This window comes from Callorhinus ursinus, unplaced genomic scaffold, assembly GCF_003265705.2.
Source record: "Callorhinus ursinus isolate GAN/ISIS: 27379988/994484 unplaced genomic scaffold, GSC_fseal_2.0 scaffold39, whole genome shotgun sequence".
In the NCBI taxonomy this organism is placed as follows: domain Eukaryota; kingdom Metazoa; phylum Chordata; class Mammalia; order Carnivora; family Otariidae; genus Callorhinus; species Callorhinus ursinus.
In genome coordinates, this window is record NW_027397101.1 from 2,322,842 (window position 1) to 2,341,055 (window position 18,214).

The window sequence follows — 18,214 nt, forward strand, 5'->3', positions numbered from 1 at the left end:
AGAGGTTTTTCAGAAAGGCAGAGTTTGTCTGTGGGGTTGCCTTGGTTTCTTGGTAAGGTTTTACGGCTTTTAAAATGATGCTTTATCGTCTCTTTAAATGTTGAAGAAGGAAGTCCCTTCGAACCCCTGATGGCATTCAATTACGGTCACGATTATAAAATGTCTCAGATCTTTGGGGAGTGTGAGCAAATCAATAGAGTGTTGCAGGGAAGGGAACATAAAGCTCTTAAGGCTTGCCTTTGCCAGGTTTTGCTCCCTTCTGCCACTCAGCCCCGCAAGCAGGAGAAGACTGTAGTACAAGGGTCTTGCTTGCTGGGTGGAGGCGGGTGGGGATTGACTGCCTAACAATAAAGGACAAACGGTGCCTTGAGATCTTTAACTCATTTGATGAGATTCTTAAAGGGTGTGATAGGGCACTGCTATGTTCTCTTGCAGAAGACCGTGTCAATTTCTAAATAGCATTTTCCTAGGATTCTCAGGCTGCCCCATTTGAGTTAGCCTCTCTCTGTCTCTCTCTTGTCTTTGTCTCTCTCTTTCTCTCTTTGGTGTTGTTGTTCTGTTAAGATAGGTTCTCGGGGAACCAAATCAAAGATGGTTGATCTGTTTTTAATTTTTTTTCTCAACAAGGCAACTTTAGTTATGCGCATGGCTACACTTCCGGAAGAAATGATATAGCTAATTTAGATTGAGTGGATGGTTTGGTCATTCAGGTGAAAGTGCATGCACGCATTTGTTCAGCAACTATTTGTTGAGCGCTCGGTGGTGCCAGGCACTGTTCAAGAATGCACAAGCTCCACGAGGGTAGGGATTATGGTTTCCTTTACCCACTGTTATATCCTCAGTGCTCCAAACACTGCCTGTCTGGGAGGAGGTGCAGTAACATGTTGGATGGATATAGCATGCCGTGATAGAAATTTGAAAGCACATATTTTTGTCCCTAAGGCTAACCCAGTTCTCATGTCTTGTGGAATCCTGCAAAATGGGAAGGAAAGAAGTGATTTCATGTTAGCTCTCTATGGTGTGTCTCTAAAGTGATGTCGTGTTCTGCAGTATTCTGGGTGCTGTAGCCCTTTTACACATCTCTGAAAGGAAAATGGCAGAGGATAAGTACATTTAAAGGCTCCACTTGTGGGGCGCCGGGGTGGCTCCATCAGTTGAGCATCTGACTCTTGATCTCTGCTCAGGTTATGATCTCAGGGTCGTGAGATCGAGCCCTGCGTCGGGCTCTGCGCTTTTGGAGTCTGCTTGAGATTCTCTCTCTTCCTCTCCCTCTGCCCCTTCCCCCACTCGTGCACTATCTCTCTAAATAAATACAATCTTTTTTTTTTTTTTAAAGGCTCTTGCTTATGTTAAAGAAATAGACGTTTCAACAAAATGCCTTTTTCCCCTGTTATTTTTGACTACATAAGTAGTACTACTTACACAATAAATTATCTCCTACCATACATTTATTTATTTATTTATGTTTATTGAGAGGGAGAGAGTGGAGGCAAGGTGGAGCGAGAGGGTGAGAGAAAACCTTAAGCAGGCTCCACTCCCAGTGAGGAGCCAGACTCGGGGCTTGATCTCACAACCCCGAGGGGTTCCCGATAAGAAGGATGGCCACTGGGATACGTGAGAATAAATGGGTCAGTGAGGAGCCAAGGTAACCCTTGGGAATTCCCTGACAGTGGCTGGGAATGAGAAGCAGGAGGAGTGGGCATCAGAGGGGTGGGGGGACACCTTCCTTTCATAGAATGGCTCATCGGTCTGTTCCCGGAGTCACTGTCAGAGCTCCAAGAAAGTGACGCGGCTATTGTTAATGTCACTGTGCCCATTTCTTAATGTCACTGTGCCCATTTGACGCAGGAAGCAGCCTGGGGTTGGGGGGGGCTGTTGTGACTTCTCGTGGCTAGACAGCCTGCCAGTAGAAGAGGTCCCCTTCTAAGCCTCAGTCCTTCACCACCATGTCCTGCTTCCCCCAAGACCCTGTGCTGTGGGTATTGCTGTGACATCGTTTGAGCTTCGGTGGTGACTTCCGCCCCAGGGCCTGTAGCACCAGTCTCCATGGTCACTTGCCTGCTGGCAAAGGAGTCCCTTGGGTGCTCGCACCTCGAGTCCTGTCTCTGGTCAAAAACATCATGAGGCTGAGAATGAGGCCTGGACCCATGTGGGATTGGCACAGCAGGACCCAGAAGGACAAGGCACAGGAGTAAGCACCCGCTCCCTCCGTGGCCTCACAAGCCACTTCCTTGGGGCCCTTCTGTTTGATAGCTCACGTGTTGGTCACTCACATTAGCTGGGCTGGCCAATTCCATCTCGCTCCTGCCACACGGGGGGCAGCAGAGGGCAGAAATGTTAGCTGAAAAGTCCTGTGCAGGACAGACCCAGGGATGTTGGAGGCTCTGTAGCTACGGGAACCACCACCTAGCCCTAGGGTGGGCGGAAGGCCAGACCCACTGTCCTGGGCTCCGTGCTCCCTCTGACCCGCAAGGAGAGCCAGAGGCAGAAAAGCCGATCAGACAAGACAAGGAGGAAAGGTCCTCTCTGCTACTGCCTATTCTTTCCCTGATAGCCACTGTTGGCTTAGAACACCAGCTTCATAAGACAGAGTCGTCTCTGATGGAAGTGCTACAACCTCTGTCCCCCAGGTGGGAAGTGACGCTTGCTGATGAGACTCACGAAGCCGCCTCAGAGCGGGTGTCTGGTGTCTGGGCTCGGGGACGTAGGCTTCTGTCTCAGAGAGGACATCCGGGGTGCTGTCACTTTCCCGAAAGACGGCCTCCACGACCCCAGCTGTTTGCGGTGTCCCAGGTGACGCCGTGACACCGGAAACTGCGTCTGCCTGTGGCTGGATCCAAGGCACTTAGGGGAAGTAGGCCTTTCTGTTTGGACAGACGGGCCTCGTTCTTACTATGTGCACACGCAGACTTGAAGTACACAGCAGCTTAGAAGTTACCGAGGAGAGGGTGTTTTTAGTGCTTTCGGTTTATCTCTGAACAAAGACTTGGCTTGACGGAGATCCGTGTCCTCAGTGACATCAAAGAGCCTTTTTGGCTCATCCGAGGGGACAGGGGACAGTCTGGATAAAATAAAAAATGCAAACGCCCCATTTTATGGGTTCGTTTGAAATCCCTTTGCCCGAGTCTTCAATTAAAAAGTTTTCGACACCTGGAAATATCTATCAATTTGAGTGCAAGAGTGTTTTCTCCTGCACGCATCAGGAAGCAGAATACTGATCTAAAGACAACTGAGGAGGTCACAGGTGTAAGGAGCGGGTGGTGCTAATGGACTCCCCACAGTAGACGGTCGCTTCACAGTTTAACCTAGAAATAAAATTACCCAGTGCAACATCGTACGCGGAATGGCATTTTCTAAAGGATGATATACAATTATGTTGCATATTTAAGGTTTTTTCCAGCAAATAGCTCACAGATAGAACTCCCAAAATGAAGAGATAAATATAAATCACTGTAAGCACTGTTAAAAGTTTAAAAGCTTAAACACTGCTCTAAGTCCTATAAAATAAGCATAAGTGCACCATAATTACTGATTATATAACAAACCCCAAATCATTATGAAGAGCATATTTATTTTTGTCTGTCTCTTTATTTATAACCCTGCTTTTTCTAAATATGTTGGATGTGCCTAACGTGGAGTTAGGGCGGGGGGAGTGAGCTGGAGAGGGTGGCTAACTTCTGGGTCTCGTGTCCCCTTCATTTGACCGGCTTCTTCGCTAAAGGCCCAGCTCTCCCCACGTCTACACTATGACCCCCACTGCTCCAAATGCTCAGAGACTCACTTTTCCTTTCCAAGTATGGGTGCACGTTCCTTTAGTAACTTTACTTACTAGCAGTTGAATCTAAAGACGACCATCAGTACTCTTGGTGGTTTTGACTTTAAGGGTCTTTGTCTTTTTCCCACCAGGAACTTTAAACAATTCTGTGTGTTCTTCTTTGAATGGTTCAACGGATCCACAAGCACCCTTTAGGGACTTGGGAATTAGGGTGAATCTGTGAATCTGTCTTCTATTTCACAGCGGGTCGAGAGAAAGAGAAGTGAAGTGAAAAGCTTCAGGACTGGGAGTGGGATTTGGGGTGCTGTTTTGTTTTCTATTTTTGGTACTTGTAAGAGAAATCTGAATTTTTGTAAACAGTATACATTGGTTTTACCAAAAAAAATATATTTTTTAAAATTTCAGATTATCATAAGGAGGAGGAAAGTAGGCAAACGAATCCACAGGACTAGTAGTGGAAAGGTAGAGACAACAGAAGGCCACTCCACTTAAAGAACATCTGCTAAGTCTCGCCCTTCGACTTTTGGGTGCTTGTTCTAGGAGCCCTGACTCCTCTCCACTGTGTCTCTGTGATGGTGGAGGCAGCATGGGCTCTGCTGTCAGAAAGCCTTGGGTTCAAAACTCAACCCTGCTGCTATTAACTTTATGATGTCAGCAAATTTCCTTAAATGGAGTGTTAGTTATCTCGTCTGTAAAATGGGTACAATAAAGCCTGCTGTAGCTTCTGAGAGGTCTAAGTGCCACAGTTGTCAAGTGACTAGCTTGGTTTCCCACGTGTACAAACAAATTAACTCCATGATTCTTCATCCCTTTCCTCACCCCGTCCCACCTCATTATAGTTACCATGTAAGCAAGAGATAAGGGAAGTTTGAGTCTATGTGGCTGCTCAACTGAACAATCTATACATGTGGCTCTTTGAATTAAAATGAAATAAAATTAAGATTTTAGTTCCTTAGAATTAAAATGAAATAAAATTAAGATTTTAGTTCCTTATTTCAAATAGCTATGAAGGAGGTCAGCAGGGCTGGAATATTTCTATCATCACAGAAAGATCTGTTGGCCTTTCTGACTCTCTTGCAGAGGTATGACACAGTTCTGGCCAACAGATTAAACAGAAGTCCTGGGCAAATCTTCCCTGGGAGGCAGCTGGAGCTGCAGGGTGTAGGCTGTGACCATGGGGTGCCTCTGAGGATGGAAGCCATGGGATGGAGCAGAGCAATACCTTAGAGCTGATCATTTGGTGATGTCCTATAGCTAATCATATCCTCACAATTTCCTCCTGTCCGTCCTTCCCGTTCCCATGTAACGATCATCCCAGAACTAAGATACTAACTCTATCTTAATTTGGGCAAAGTCTTTGATTTCAAGGAATAATTTTTTTAAGATTTTATTTATTTATTTATTTATTTATTTATTTATTTATTTATTTATTTATTTATGAGCGAGAGCACACATGAAGAGGGGGGCAAGAGAGGGAGGGAGAGGGAGAGAATTTCAAGCAGACTCTCCACTGAGCACGGGGTGGACATGGGCTCGATCTCACAACCCTGAGATTATGACCTGAGCTGAAATCAAGAGTCCGACACTTTACCCACTGAGCCGCCCAGGTGCCCCAAATCATTTTTTTTTTTTTTTATGTGAAAGAGGCCAAGTAGAAGAAGCAGTGTATCCTTAGTAGGCAGGAAAATGTCCCTTTCTTTCTCCTGTCATTTTTCTTTCTTTTCTCTTTCATTTCCTTTCATCTTCCCTCCCACCCTCCCTCCGTTCCTTCCTTCCTTCCTTCCTTCCTTCTGAATATATTAAAGACATTTACCTGGCCTGGGACCAGTGGTCTTTTTACTGACTCAGGGGGCTGCTTCACCAGTGAACCCGGAGAACTCCCCACCTGGAGTATCACTCAGCAGATGCTGCAACCATTACTGAACAGCTGCTTCAGGCAGTTCAAAATTAGTGAATCTAAATGAACAGCACCTGCAATGCCAAAGAGAAGAAGTGAGAAAAAAATCTGATAGGTGCCAAAAACCCGCTTAAGTATGGAAATGCCCTTACCTCTAAACACCTTCTTCCCTGGCCTCCCTTTCTTAATCAGAAGTTATTAGAGATTATTTTTTTTCTTACCCTGTATGCCAGCACATGGTGTTCTGAGCTGAGAATTCATGAATTCTAATCCTCATCGCTGAGTTGGCTTCTTGCCTAACCCTGGGCAGAGGACACACGGTGTCTTTAATGCATTCCTCCAGGAGTCACATAAAATGCTATAAAAGGTTTAATTATTAATGGAATTTGCAGAGAACTTGCCTCTCTGTATAACTCCAGCCAACTTAATTTTTAATCTTTATAAATACCTTTGAATTTTAATAAGAAAAGTTCTCAGCAAGGCAACCATTCATTCTTCAATCATGGCCTCTAACTTATGGTTTCTTACATGCTTTGCTTTGACTTTCCTCTTTCTACTTTCACTGTGGATGGTTTCTCACTACCATTCACCACTGTAATATTCTTATCTTATAACAACTGTTGTTTAAGAAAATATAGTTGAGAAAGCAGAAGTTAATTGCTAAGAAGGCATCTGAGTTTTCTGTGAATGTTTTCATTCAAATTCTGCCTCTCCACTGATAGCAGAGAGAAAACTTTAGTGATATTATTTCAAGTAACAAGGTATATTGTATGAAGGGAGAGGAGATATTTCTCTCACATTACATATGCTTCTTGACTACGAAGCTGTTTTTTAAAATTTAGATGCATTACTCTTATAGGAACAATTTTATAAATGGTGGTTATAGCATGAGGTTAGCTCACATAAGTCTATTTTGCTCAAAGCCAAATCTCTAGTCTGCAGTGAAAAATAGTCAAAAGAAATGTTGTTATAATCCAAGTATTTGAGTGCAACATAAAACATCTGCATTTTTGTTCAGAAATCTCTGGCTTTTCTTCTCTTTTATACCAATATTTTCCAACACTTCCACTGTTTGTCAATCTTGAGGAGCATTAAAAATTTGTTTTTTCCTTTAATAAATAGAAGTAGAGATAGGAAGACAGTGAGATGATGCTCATGTGATGGAAAGCATTAGATGAGAGCGGAAGGCACACAGGGAGACAAGGTGCACATTCGTGAGCGGGAATTTGCTGCTGTAGAGACACCTTCTTCTGGAAGCTACAATACAGTGGGGAAGGAAGAAGGCGGGAGAGGTGTTGAGGGAAGGAAAGTTTCCTCCAGTGAAACACCAGGTGACACTATTATCCCCATACCTACCAAGGTAGGATTTTAGAATGTGTGTGTGTATGTGTGTGTGTGTGTGTGTGTGAGAGAGAGAGAGAGAGAGAGAAACTCGGAATGTACAAGGAAATGAAGTGGGCACAGGATCAGGGCTTTAAAAGTGTGAGTAGTGTCCATCGATGGATAAATGGATAAACAAAATGTGGCACATACATATAATGGACTGTTAGCCTGAAACAGGAAGGAGGTTCTGACATATGTTACAACATATATTAACCTTGACAACATTACGCTGTGATGTAAGCCAGCCATAAAAGGACAAATACTCTATGATTCCACTTATAGGAGGTCCCTATAGTAGTCAAATTCACAGAGACAAGAGGTCAAATGCTGGTTGCCAGGGCCTAGGGGAAGAGAGGCAGGGGGAGTTGCTTAATGGGTATAGAGTTTCAGTTCTTCAAGATAAAGAGAGCTCAGGAGATGGATGGTGTGATGATTGTGTAACAGTGTGAATGTACTTAATGCCATTGAACTGTATACTTCTAAGGAGTTAAGATGCTAAATTTTATGTTAAAAAAAGATGTAGTGGATATAATTAAAGAATGATGTAATTCTTTACTTCTGAATGACAGAAAGTAGGATATAAGAGAGGACAAGAGGAAAATAAGTTTTTTACCAAATTGTCTCGTAAGCGAGTGCTTTTTAAACTGCATGTGTCAGCTCATTAGTGGGTCATAGAAGTCAGTTTTTGGGAAATCAAAATGAAGTTGAATTAAGTTGAGTTTTAAAAAGTGCATCGCCCTAGTACCAACTGCGGCAGTCGGCGTCATGGCAGGGCAGGCGTTTAGAAAGTTTCTTCCCCTCTTTGACCGAGTTTTAGTTGAAAGGAGCGCAGCTGAAACTGTAACCAAAGGAGGTATTATGCTTCCAGAAAAATCTCAAGGAAAAGTGTTGCAAGCAACAGTAGTAGCTTTTGGATCGGGCTCTAAAGGAAAGGGTGGAGAGATTCAACCAGTTAGTGTGAAAGTTGGAGATAAAGTTCTTCTCCCAGAATATGGAGGCACCAAAGTAGTTCTAGATGACAAGGATTTTTTCTTATTTAGAGATGGTGACATTCTCGGAACGTATGTGGACTGAAATCATTATTAAAATGGCATGAAGTGAAGCTGCCCATTCCAGTGAAGTTGTGAAATCTTTCATCATGTAAATAAGTTTCATGTCTCTCTTTTATAATAAACTAATGGTATCCAAACTCATGAAAAAAAAAAGGGCATCACCCTATTGAGAGTAAATATGTTATATGAAATTTTAGGTGAACACTGACTTATGTGTAACCAGGTTGCAATATAAAAAAATATTTCTTGGGGCGCCTGGGTGGCTCAGTTGGTTAAGCGACTGCCTTCGGCTCAGGTCATGATCCTGGAGTCCCGGACTGAGTCCCGCATCGGGCTCCCTGCTCGGCGGGGAGTCTGCTTCTCCCTCTGACCCTCTTCCCTCTCATGCTCTCTATCTCTCATTCTCTCTCTCTCTCAAATAAATAAATAAAATTTTTAAAAAAAAATATTTCTTCATTTGGCTTGCAAGCAAAATCAGGGAATCATGTTGTTTGTGTGGTGCCTTAAGACGGTTAGTCGGAAGCCTCCTGTAGGTGGAGGCTACATGGGAGGCTACCAAATGAATACAGATGAAAAGACGAAGGGTCTTGTCAAGCTGATGGCAGTGAAGGGCGTGAAGGAAGACAGACATGGGGGAGATGATAGAGGCAGGGTGCGTGAGATTTGGCCATTGATTGTGAGGAGAAGGGAAAACCAAAACTGTTTTTGTTTCCATCTGGGCATGTGAGGGAAGAGTGAGACAGGAGATCTAAGGACACTGTGGGGGACAATGTGGGGGTGAGAGACAGAAACAACCACCCCCAGAAAATGGCGCAAAAGAAGCTGAAAATGGAGAATAAGCTCAGAAGAGCCATGGGGCTAGAGTTGTTGATGGAGAAAGATCTGTATGGAGGAAAGCTTTGAGGCCTGAAAGAAGTGTATCGTTGGAGTTGGAGAGAAGATGTTAAGAGGGGGAAAAACAAAGAAGAGGATGCCCATTCCAGAACTCCAGGCTTGGGAATGTCTAGAATTCAGAAGGAGCAAGAAGAGGAAAAAGACGAGGAAATGAGAGAAGCAGCATCGTGGGAATGACAAGACAGGAGAAGACGAAGAGTGAAGAGGTTGGCAGCCGAGAGGAAGACGGACGATGGAATTGTGAGGTGGAGACAATCAGTAACGATGGAGGGCGGCTTCACCAGACCACCATGGGCAGACAGACCTTCAGGAGAAGACGATACATGGCTCTGTGTTCTGGTGGCAGGGCCCCCAGGCATTGAGTGTGGCAGGGACAAAAGGGAAAGTGGCTGAGATTTGATTTGGCCCTTGCAACTGGCTGCCTCTTCCCACCTTTGCCCAACCCCCACATCAGTGACTCTTGCCAGACTTAGTGTATTTTCCATCAAACAGACCCATCCCCTGTCCCTCTCTCAGGGCCCCCGGGTTAGTGGATGGTAGCAGGCTCTACCCCGTCACCTAACAACCAGGTCCCTGTAGAAGGAAGGTAATAGGTGAGAGAAGTTTGCAGTCAGGAGTGCCTTCTGGGTGCCCTTGCAATCACACGTGGGCAGCTGTCTGCTCTGCTTGTGGACAGATTGCTTTGCTTTCAATGTTTCTGTTTATTCCTTGGTAAATTGTGCTTATCAGTATACAACCCCCACCCCCCAACCGGGGATTATTCTTTACTTTTTCCTTTTGCAAAAGTAATTTTTAAATGCTTGTTTTCCTTAACAAAGAAAAAGCAAAAAGAAAGAAAAGAAAAACTTGACCAATTATGAGGCTCAAAAATGTCCAGCATGCTTTTGGGGAAATTCAAATCATTTCTATAAAGTACAGTGGAGGCTAGGATGTTTCTGGAAGTTCTGGACTCAGTTTGGAATCAGTATTTGCTGAATTGAAACATGTGTATCTCATTGAAACCACAAAAAAATGTACTTAGCATCACACTGCTATAAATGATGCTCGGTGTGAACTTGATTGACACCTACAACTCTGGTTCTGGTGGGCAGGACTCCTTCTAATGCAGGTTTCAACTAAATGGTTATATATGAAAGGCAAAAAAAAAAAAAAGAAAAGAAAAAAAGGATGTTAAACCCAGTTAGAAGGCCCTCACCTGTGAAGAAGGGGTTTCATTGGATAAGTTGCATAATCATTTCTGTAGCAAAAGAACATGTTTTAGAAAGTGAGCTAAGAAACATATTGAATTTGGAATCCCACTTAATATTTTGGTAAAAGTCTGGGTTTCTTGGGTCCCCATTATTACCAACAGGAACAATAAAGAAACAGAAACACACTCTCTGAGTTAGTTAAACGTGCCTTTTAACACATGGAACAAAAAATAGCACACATATTTTTGTATCTGTCTGGCAAAAATCCAAGAGCTTTGTCTACTTCTGCTCAGGCTGGTGGATAAAATTTACACCATCAACAAGTAGCAGGGAATGAAAATAATCCACTCTGTTGATAAAGTAATGGATTTTGCCTGGTTGTCTTTGGAGATATTGTTTTTTTCTTCTTTTAAAGATTAATGCCTGCTTTGCTTTTCCTACTTCTCCCAAGCACATAAATTTGATGTAAATATCAAGTGGTTATGGACCCTATCATCTCATCCTATGTTGTATTTTGCTTTGCTCTATTTTTGAATACATTTGAATACATTCAAAATCTTGTCCAAGTTTATAGTTTCTGAAACCCCCAGTGTCTTATATAAGGGCCAGTCAATACCATTTAGCTATTTCTTGCCTTCTCTATTGGTTGTGGTGCCAGACCAGGAGATGCCCCCTAGAGACATTCTCTGAAAACCTTTACTGCTAAAGAAATACTCAGCTGTGTTTATCATTAACTGGGGAGCACTGTTCCTTTAAGATGTCAAAGTTCAGGAAGCTGAGGTTATTCGGATATTGGATACCAGAAAAGAGATACAGGCTCCCTCTGGCCGGACCCTTCAAACAAGTGAGTCTGTTTCATTTGTAAAATGTAGGGAGCCATGTCCAACTCTGCGTTTGTATGATTGCCTTTGGGAGATCCTTAACATACATCTGATGAATGGATGACTCAATGAACAAGAAAACTGAGGTCAAGCCTTTTGGAAGCATACCATGTCAAATCAGAAGGGACTCATCTAGTCATTAAAATAGGTGCAGTGAAAGGCCTTTACACCTTTCTAGACTTGAAAACTTTTCTATAATGACTATCGATTACTTTTGTTATCAGATAAAAACAAAGAAAGGAAAAGATAAATAAAACACTAGTAAAAAAATAAAGGAGATCTAATTGCTTTTTTAAGGATGGCACTAATTTACTTCATGACACATTTCTTTAATGTTTTTCTCATTTGCAGCAAGTGATGTTTTAACAGTGCACAATACACATACTCGCATACTCAGTGAATTACTGATAAAAACATTAAGTCAACAAACATTTATTGAGCACTTATTACATAGCAGGGTGCTTGCTAGGCACTGTGGGGGATTTATGGATAAATAATACATGAGTCAGACCTTCAAGGAGCTCACTGATGATGCAGGTGGGACCAAAGCCATAATTGTTAATAATGAATGGTAACTTTTAGTGGCAAACTGTTCTTTACAAGCAAGTAACATGCTTTGTCCATATTAAAAACATATCCGATGGCACAAGGCACATCTCTGACATTTTTTAATTAAACTCTTTACTTTGAGATCATTGTAGATTCACATGCAGTTGTAAGAAATAATATAGAGCAATCTCATGTATCCTTTACACAGTTTTCCCCAATGGTAACAGCTTGTAAAATTATAGTACAAGATCACAACGAGGATATTGACATTGATACAGTCAAGACCAAGAGCATTTCTATCACCACATGGATCCCTCATGCTGCCTTTTTATAGCTACACCCAGTTCCCTCCCAGGCTCTTCTCTTCTAGCCCTAACCCCTTGGCAACCACTAATCTGTTCTCTATTTCTATAAATTTGTCAGTTCAAGAATTTTATATATATGGAGTCATACAAGATATAACCTTCTGGATTTTTTTCACTTGGCATAATTCTCCAGAAACTCATCCAGGTTGTTGTGTGTATCAATAGTTTGTTTTATTTGTTTCTGAGTGGTGTCCCAGGGTACAGATGTAGCAGAGTTTGCTTACCAGTCTCTTGTTGAAGGACATCTAGGCTGTTTCCCATTTTAATGGCTGCACCATTTCACATTCTTATCAGCAACAGATGAGTGATTTGGTTTCTCCACACACTTGCCAGCCTTTGGTGTTGCCACAAATTTTGTTTCAGCCGTTCTGATAGGTGTGTAGTGATATCTCCTTGGGGTTTCACTTCCTGTTCCTTTAATGACTAATTATTTCGAATACCTTTCATGTGCTCGGTTGCCATATGCCATCTGTATGCATTTCCGTGAAATGTCTCTTCATACCTTTTGTCCATCTTCTAATTGAATTGTTAGTTGTTTTCTTAAGTTGAGTTTTGAGCATTCTTTATGTATTCTGGGTATTAGTCCTTTATCAGATATGTGGCTTGCAAATTTTTCAGTCTTTTCATCCTCTTATAAGAGGATGTGTAGCAAAAGCTTTTGATTTTGATGAAGTCCAGTTAATTAATTTTTCCCTTTGTGGATCATGCTTTCGGTGTCAAATCTAGGAAAGCTTTGCCTTGCCCTAAATCCTGAAGATAGTCTTCTTTCTAGTTTCCCCCCCCAAAAAAAGTCCTATAGTTTTATGTTTTACATTTAAGTCCATAATTCAGTTTTTAGTTGGTATTTGTATGAGGTGCAAGACTTAGGTCATGGTTCAGGGTTTTTTTTGCCCATGGATGTCCAATTGCTCAAGCCCCATTTGCCGAAAGGCTGCTAGTTTCCTAGAAATTATCCCAAACGTGGTGGTTTAAAACAGCAGAAATATATTTTCTCACATTCCTGGAAGTCAGAAGTCCGAAATCAATGTTGACAGGGCTGTGGTCCCTCTAATGGCTCTAGCAGAGCATCTTTCCTCGCCTTTTCCAATGCTTGTGTTCCTTGGCTTATAGACCGATCACCTCCCAATCTCTGGCTCCATTTTCACATGCTGTTTTCTCTCTCTGTGGGCACACTCTCTATGCCTTCTGTTTCTGTCTTGTATATAGACACTCATCATTGGATTTAAGGCCCACCTGAACCCAGGATGACCTCATCTTGAAATCTTTACCTTAATTACAACCATGAAGACTCTTATTCCAAATAGGGTCATCTTCTGAGGTTGCAAGACATAACTTTTTGAGGCCACTGTTCAACCCACTACAGTTATCTTTCCTTCTGCTGAATTGTGTTTTCATGCTTTTCAAAGATCAGTTGGGCATAGCTGTGTGGGTTTATTTCCGGGTTCTCTATTCTAACCATTAATTTACATGTCTCTCTCTCCATCAGCAGCACATAGCCATTATGACTGTAGCTATGTAAGTTTTGAAATCAGATATACTGATTCTTCTCATTCTTCTTCCTTTTCAAAACTACTTTCCGCTATCCTATATATTGCATTTCCATATACATTTTTAAGAACAATATTGCCAATATCTACAAAAAATTTCACTGGGATTTTGATGGGAATTGCATTAATTTGGAGAGAATGGAAATCTTCACTGTGTTGAGTTTTCAACCCATGAACATAGCATGTTTCTCTATTTATTTATATCTTCTTTGATTTCTTTCATCACGATTGTTTTCAGTATACAAGCCCGGCACATATTATGTTAGATTTACACCTAAGTATTTCGTTTTGGAGGAGCAGTTTAAGATGGTATTGCATTTTAAATTTTGGTGTCCACAGTTCATTGTTAGGCTTAGAAATACAATTTAATTCATGTTTACTTGCATCCTTACAAGCTTGCTGAACTCACTTATTCTAAGAGATTTTTTTTTATTTTGTAGATTTTTTAAAAAAAATTTCTATATAAACTTTCATGGCCTCTTCAAATAGAGAGAGTTTATTTTTTCCTTTCCCATCCTGTGCTTGTTGCTTCCTTTTATTTGCCTTATTGTACTGGCTAACACTTCCACTACTGTGTTGAGTAAGAAGGGTGAGAGCCTTGCCTTTCTTCCTGATCTTGAAGGGAGTGCATTCAGTCTGTTACCATTAAGTACAATGGTAGATTTACCATTAAACATATTGTAGTTTTTTATATAGATGCTTTATATCAAGTTGAGAAATCTTGAGGATGAACCATAAAATAAGGCACACCCATTAGAAGACGGGGCCTAGGAAGACTTGGCTAGGTTTCATGGTGGGTTCTTAGCTCAGCAGACATCTGAGATGCTGTTTAGGAAACTGAAGGAGACACTTGTCAACAGACAGGGCTAGTCAGGGTGATCAAAAATAACAGTGCTGATACCTGCTACAACATGGTGAACCTTGAAAGTGCTGTTAAGTGAAAGGATACCAGATACAAAAGGACACATATTGTATGATTCTATTTATCTGAGTTATCCAGTGGAGGCAAACCCTTAGAGATGGAAAACAGATGAGTGGTTGCCATGGGCTGAGGGGAGGGGCGGATATGGGGAGTGACTGCCTCATAGGTAGTTGTGCAAAATTGTGAGTGTACTTCATGCCGTTGAACGGTACACGTTAAAATGATACATTTTATGTTATGTGTATTTTACTGTAATTTAAATAAACGACGGAAAATAAAAAAAAAACTAAAAAACTTCAAGAAACAACAACAAACCCAGCAGTATTTCTCATCCCTGTGCCCGGCAGACATTACTAATTGATCATGGCACTCTTCCACTAAGCCCCCAATTCTCTAAGCATAATGCTTTATGGAGGCACTTCCAATCAATAGGAGAAGGCATGGATGAAAAAAATCTGTTTTCCATCTCAGGCAAGGAGCCCATTCTGGCCACACAGGATGTCAAATCTAGAGCAGCACAGCGGATCCCAGATCCCTTCGTAGCAGGCCTGGGGCTGCTCATTTCTTGCCTCCCTCAATCAGAATTGGTTCAGGGCCTGGTACGGCTGAGCCTGGGGATGCCAACCTCGGTTATAACAGCTGACATTAGTCAAGGGCCAAGAGGCAGAGAAAAAAACCATGTTACTTTTGTATTAAGATCCAAGACATAGCAGCTCTATATTGTTAATTCCTAGAGATTTCAAAGCAGCCTGCTTGCAAGTTGAATTTCAGGGGAGAGATGGGAGTGATTTATGGTGACAGCTATTAAGCTTTTATAGAACATAATACATGTGTTCTTGCTCCTACCATAAAATTAATTGTTGCTAATTAGTTAGGGCTGCCAGCTCACTTGTGTGTGAGAGTCTGTCACACTCCCTTCTCCTGGTCCTGTTAATTAGTCTTCCGAGTCTCATCCTACCCCTGTGTCCTGTAGCTTTTCCCTCCCTGTCTGTTTCTTATTTAAACAATCAAGCCTGCTTGTTGGCTTTGGTTGGTTTTGGATAGAGGTTTGACTTTGGTGGCAGAGAAATCCTTGTGGGTAGTCTAGTGATGTCAGGTGAGACAAATAATTTTTTGCACACCATCAGGCGTGACACAAGTGCATTTGACCCACAATGAACATCTGTCTTTCAAAGGTTCTTTTTTACCAAAGACCAAATTTCTATGAAATAATGCAATTAAACTCAGGGTACTTGGTTCAGGTCATCCCTTTCTGGGTGGCTGGATTCTGGGGCAGAGGTTGTTCTGCTGGAATGCTAGCCCATACATGGGTGCATCAGTGGGAATACCAGGGCGGGGCTCCTCTTGGCCACAGTGACAGCTGCCTGGTGGGGCACGTTGGAAGTCTCAGCTCCCAGAGAGATGCTTTGAGGTGGTGTAGGTACCCTCACGGTGACTGAGCTTGTCTGCAGCCTTGTCGCCCTCAGAGCAACTCTGGCATATTTGCCTAGGGAGTGCTGGTTGTATAATTGCTGTTGACATTTCCACGGGAAAAGAAGGTCAATTCTGTTGGATTTTTCTGAGAGCAGGGCGCCTGCTTTGTCCAACCAACGTGTATCTCCAACCAGCGTGAATCTAAGGGTGACAGCCTCATGAAGTTATTATCACATATAGTGACAATAAAAAGAAAAGGTTTTTCCTAAATACAGTTCTGCACCCAATGAAGCTTGTTCACTCCTCTGCTCAATGAGCCAACAAAACAGGCGCAGGAGAGAGAAGAATCCCGTTTACACTGATTGCATCGTGCGTGCCTCTGCCCACCTCCTGTGAGGCGGCTTATTTCACACATCCCCATGACAGAGTAATGTGACTTCATTGACTGGCAAGCAGCTGTTGGTACAGCATGTGAGGTGTCTGGGTGTGCGTGTGTGTGTGTAATGCCCACACACTGAAATGAAGAGGGAATGGAAAGCATGATAACAACCATTGAAATTTAAAGGGGAAGGATGCCTTTATTACAATTCACTTATGAAATAGAGGCTGTGGCTATGTTCAAATCTGATCATGTATACAGACACACCTGCCAGGCCAAAAAAGGGAATGGATTTCAACCCTGAACCTGTTTTGCTTCTGAGCACATCTTCAGATGCCAGGTGCTGGAAAGGCCCGATCGAAGCACTGAGACTCTGGTTGGACCAGACAATCAAGTTATTGGGATCCAGGCTCTCCAACCACCAGCGTTATACTTGTCTATGGCCTGCCCCTTCTCCTTCTCGGCTCCACACCTGGGGCTTTGCACCTGCTGCTCACCTGCTTTGCACCTGTTCCTCATCTTCTCCTGCATGTCCTCGGAGGTGATGTGGGTCCAATGAAAGGTGACTCTTGACAACATCTTCTGACACTTAGATGCAGGAATTCATATGACACGAATCCATAATTCACTGCATTGGGAAGGTCTGAAGATGAGCCCAAAGGTGTTTGCACATGTGTATAACCTTTTTACTTCTAAGAAGTCTTCTTGGATAGAAGACCAAGGGATGAAATAAGGAATCTTTTTGACAAATTCATGTGATATTTTTTAAAGATTTTATTTATTGGGGCGCCTGGGTGGCTCGGTTGGTTGAGCAACTGCCTTCGGCTCAGGTCATGATCCTGGAGTCCCGGGATCGAGTCCCGCATCGGGCTCCCTGCTAGTCGGGGAGTCTGCTTCTCCCTCTGATCCTCTTCCCTCTATCTCTCATTCTCTCTTTCTCAAATTAAAAAAAAAAAAGATTTTATTTATTTATCTGCTTGAGAGAGAGAGAGAGCAAGACAGAGCAGGGAAGGAGCATAGGGAGAGAGACAAGCAGACCCCACGCTGAGTTTGGAGCCTGACGTGGGGCTCGATCCCAGGACCCTGAGATCATGACCTGAGCCAAAATCAAGAGTTGGCTGCTTAACTGACTGAGCCACACAGGTGCCCCGGATTTATGTGATTTTCAATGAACCCTTTGCTTTGGCAACTCTGGATTACTTGGCAGCATGGCTAAGGGGAAATGTGATTGAGAAAAGCTGGTCATGTTTCTGAGAGTCCTGTGGAGTATGGTAGCTGAGTGAATAATTCTTTGCTCAGATTATCAAACAAGTTGGCTGTTAGGATTTATAGCTTTCTTTTTGTTTTCATTGCCACACTGTAACCCAGGACTTCATGATTATGCCTTTATTAATGTAAACATCTAGCTTCTCTCTTTGCTTCAGGGTGCATTTAATACACTGAGCATATTCCTACCAGAAGATATGCTGCTTATATAATCCCACACCCTTATTCAGGAACCTATGATAGCTCCCATCTACTTACTGGATCAAATCTAGACCTCTCAGCTAACCCACAGGTGCGCTATGATCTCGTCTTATTTAACCAATGGGAACTTCTGTTGAAACCCTAATCCTGCCCCTTCTCACCACACCCCAGATTAACCAGAGCAGTTGTATTCCTACTACCCTGCCTTTGTGCCTTGGCTTCTCCTTGTTTCTTAAGAGCCCCGCCCCACTTTGCCTCTAACTATTCAAAGAGATCCATTCTTCACAATTCAACCCAGACCTTTTTTTTCTTTCTTTTCTTTTCTTTTCTTTTTTTTTTTAAATCTGTGAAACCTTTCTATAATTCCCATCCACATTAACTTCTCCTTCTTGACTTCCTATCCCTCCAGTAAGCAAATGCTTGGCACTATTTTTGCATTAGCTTCTTGCATTGATCTTAGTGTCTGATCTACAAGTTTTATGTCTGGAATGAACCTTCAT

General features: G+C 42.5%; 1 protein-coding gene and 1 pseudogene across 4 annotated transcripts in view; both read left to right on the forward strand.

The window, feature by feature from the left end:
• Positions 1-18,214, forward strand: part of NTRK2 (neurotrophic receptor tyrosine kinase 2) — a 328,863-nt gene that overhangs the window by 216,064 nt on the left and 94,585 nt on the right. The window lies entirely within an intron of this gene.
• Positions 7,805-8,235, forward strand: LOC112808567 (10 kDa heat shock protein, mitochondrial pseudogene; annotated as a pseudogene).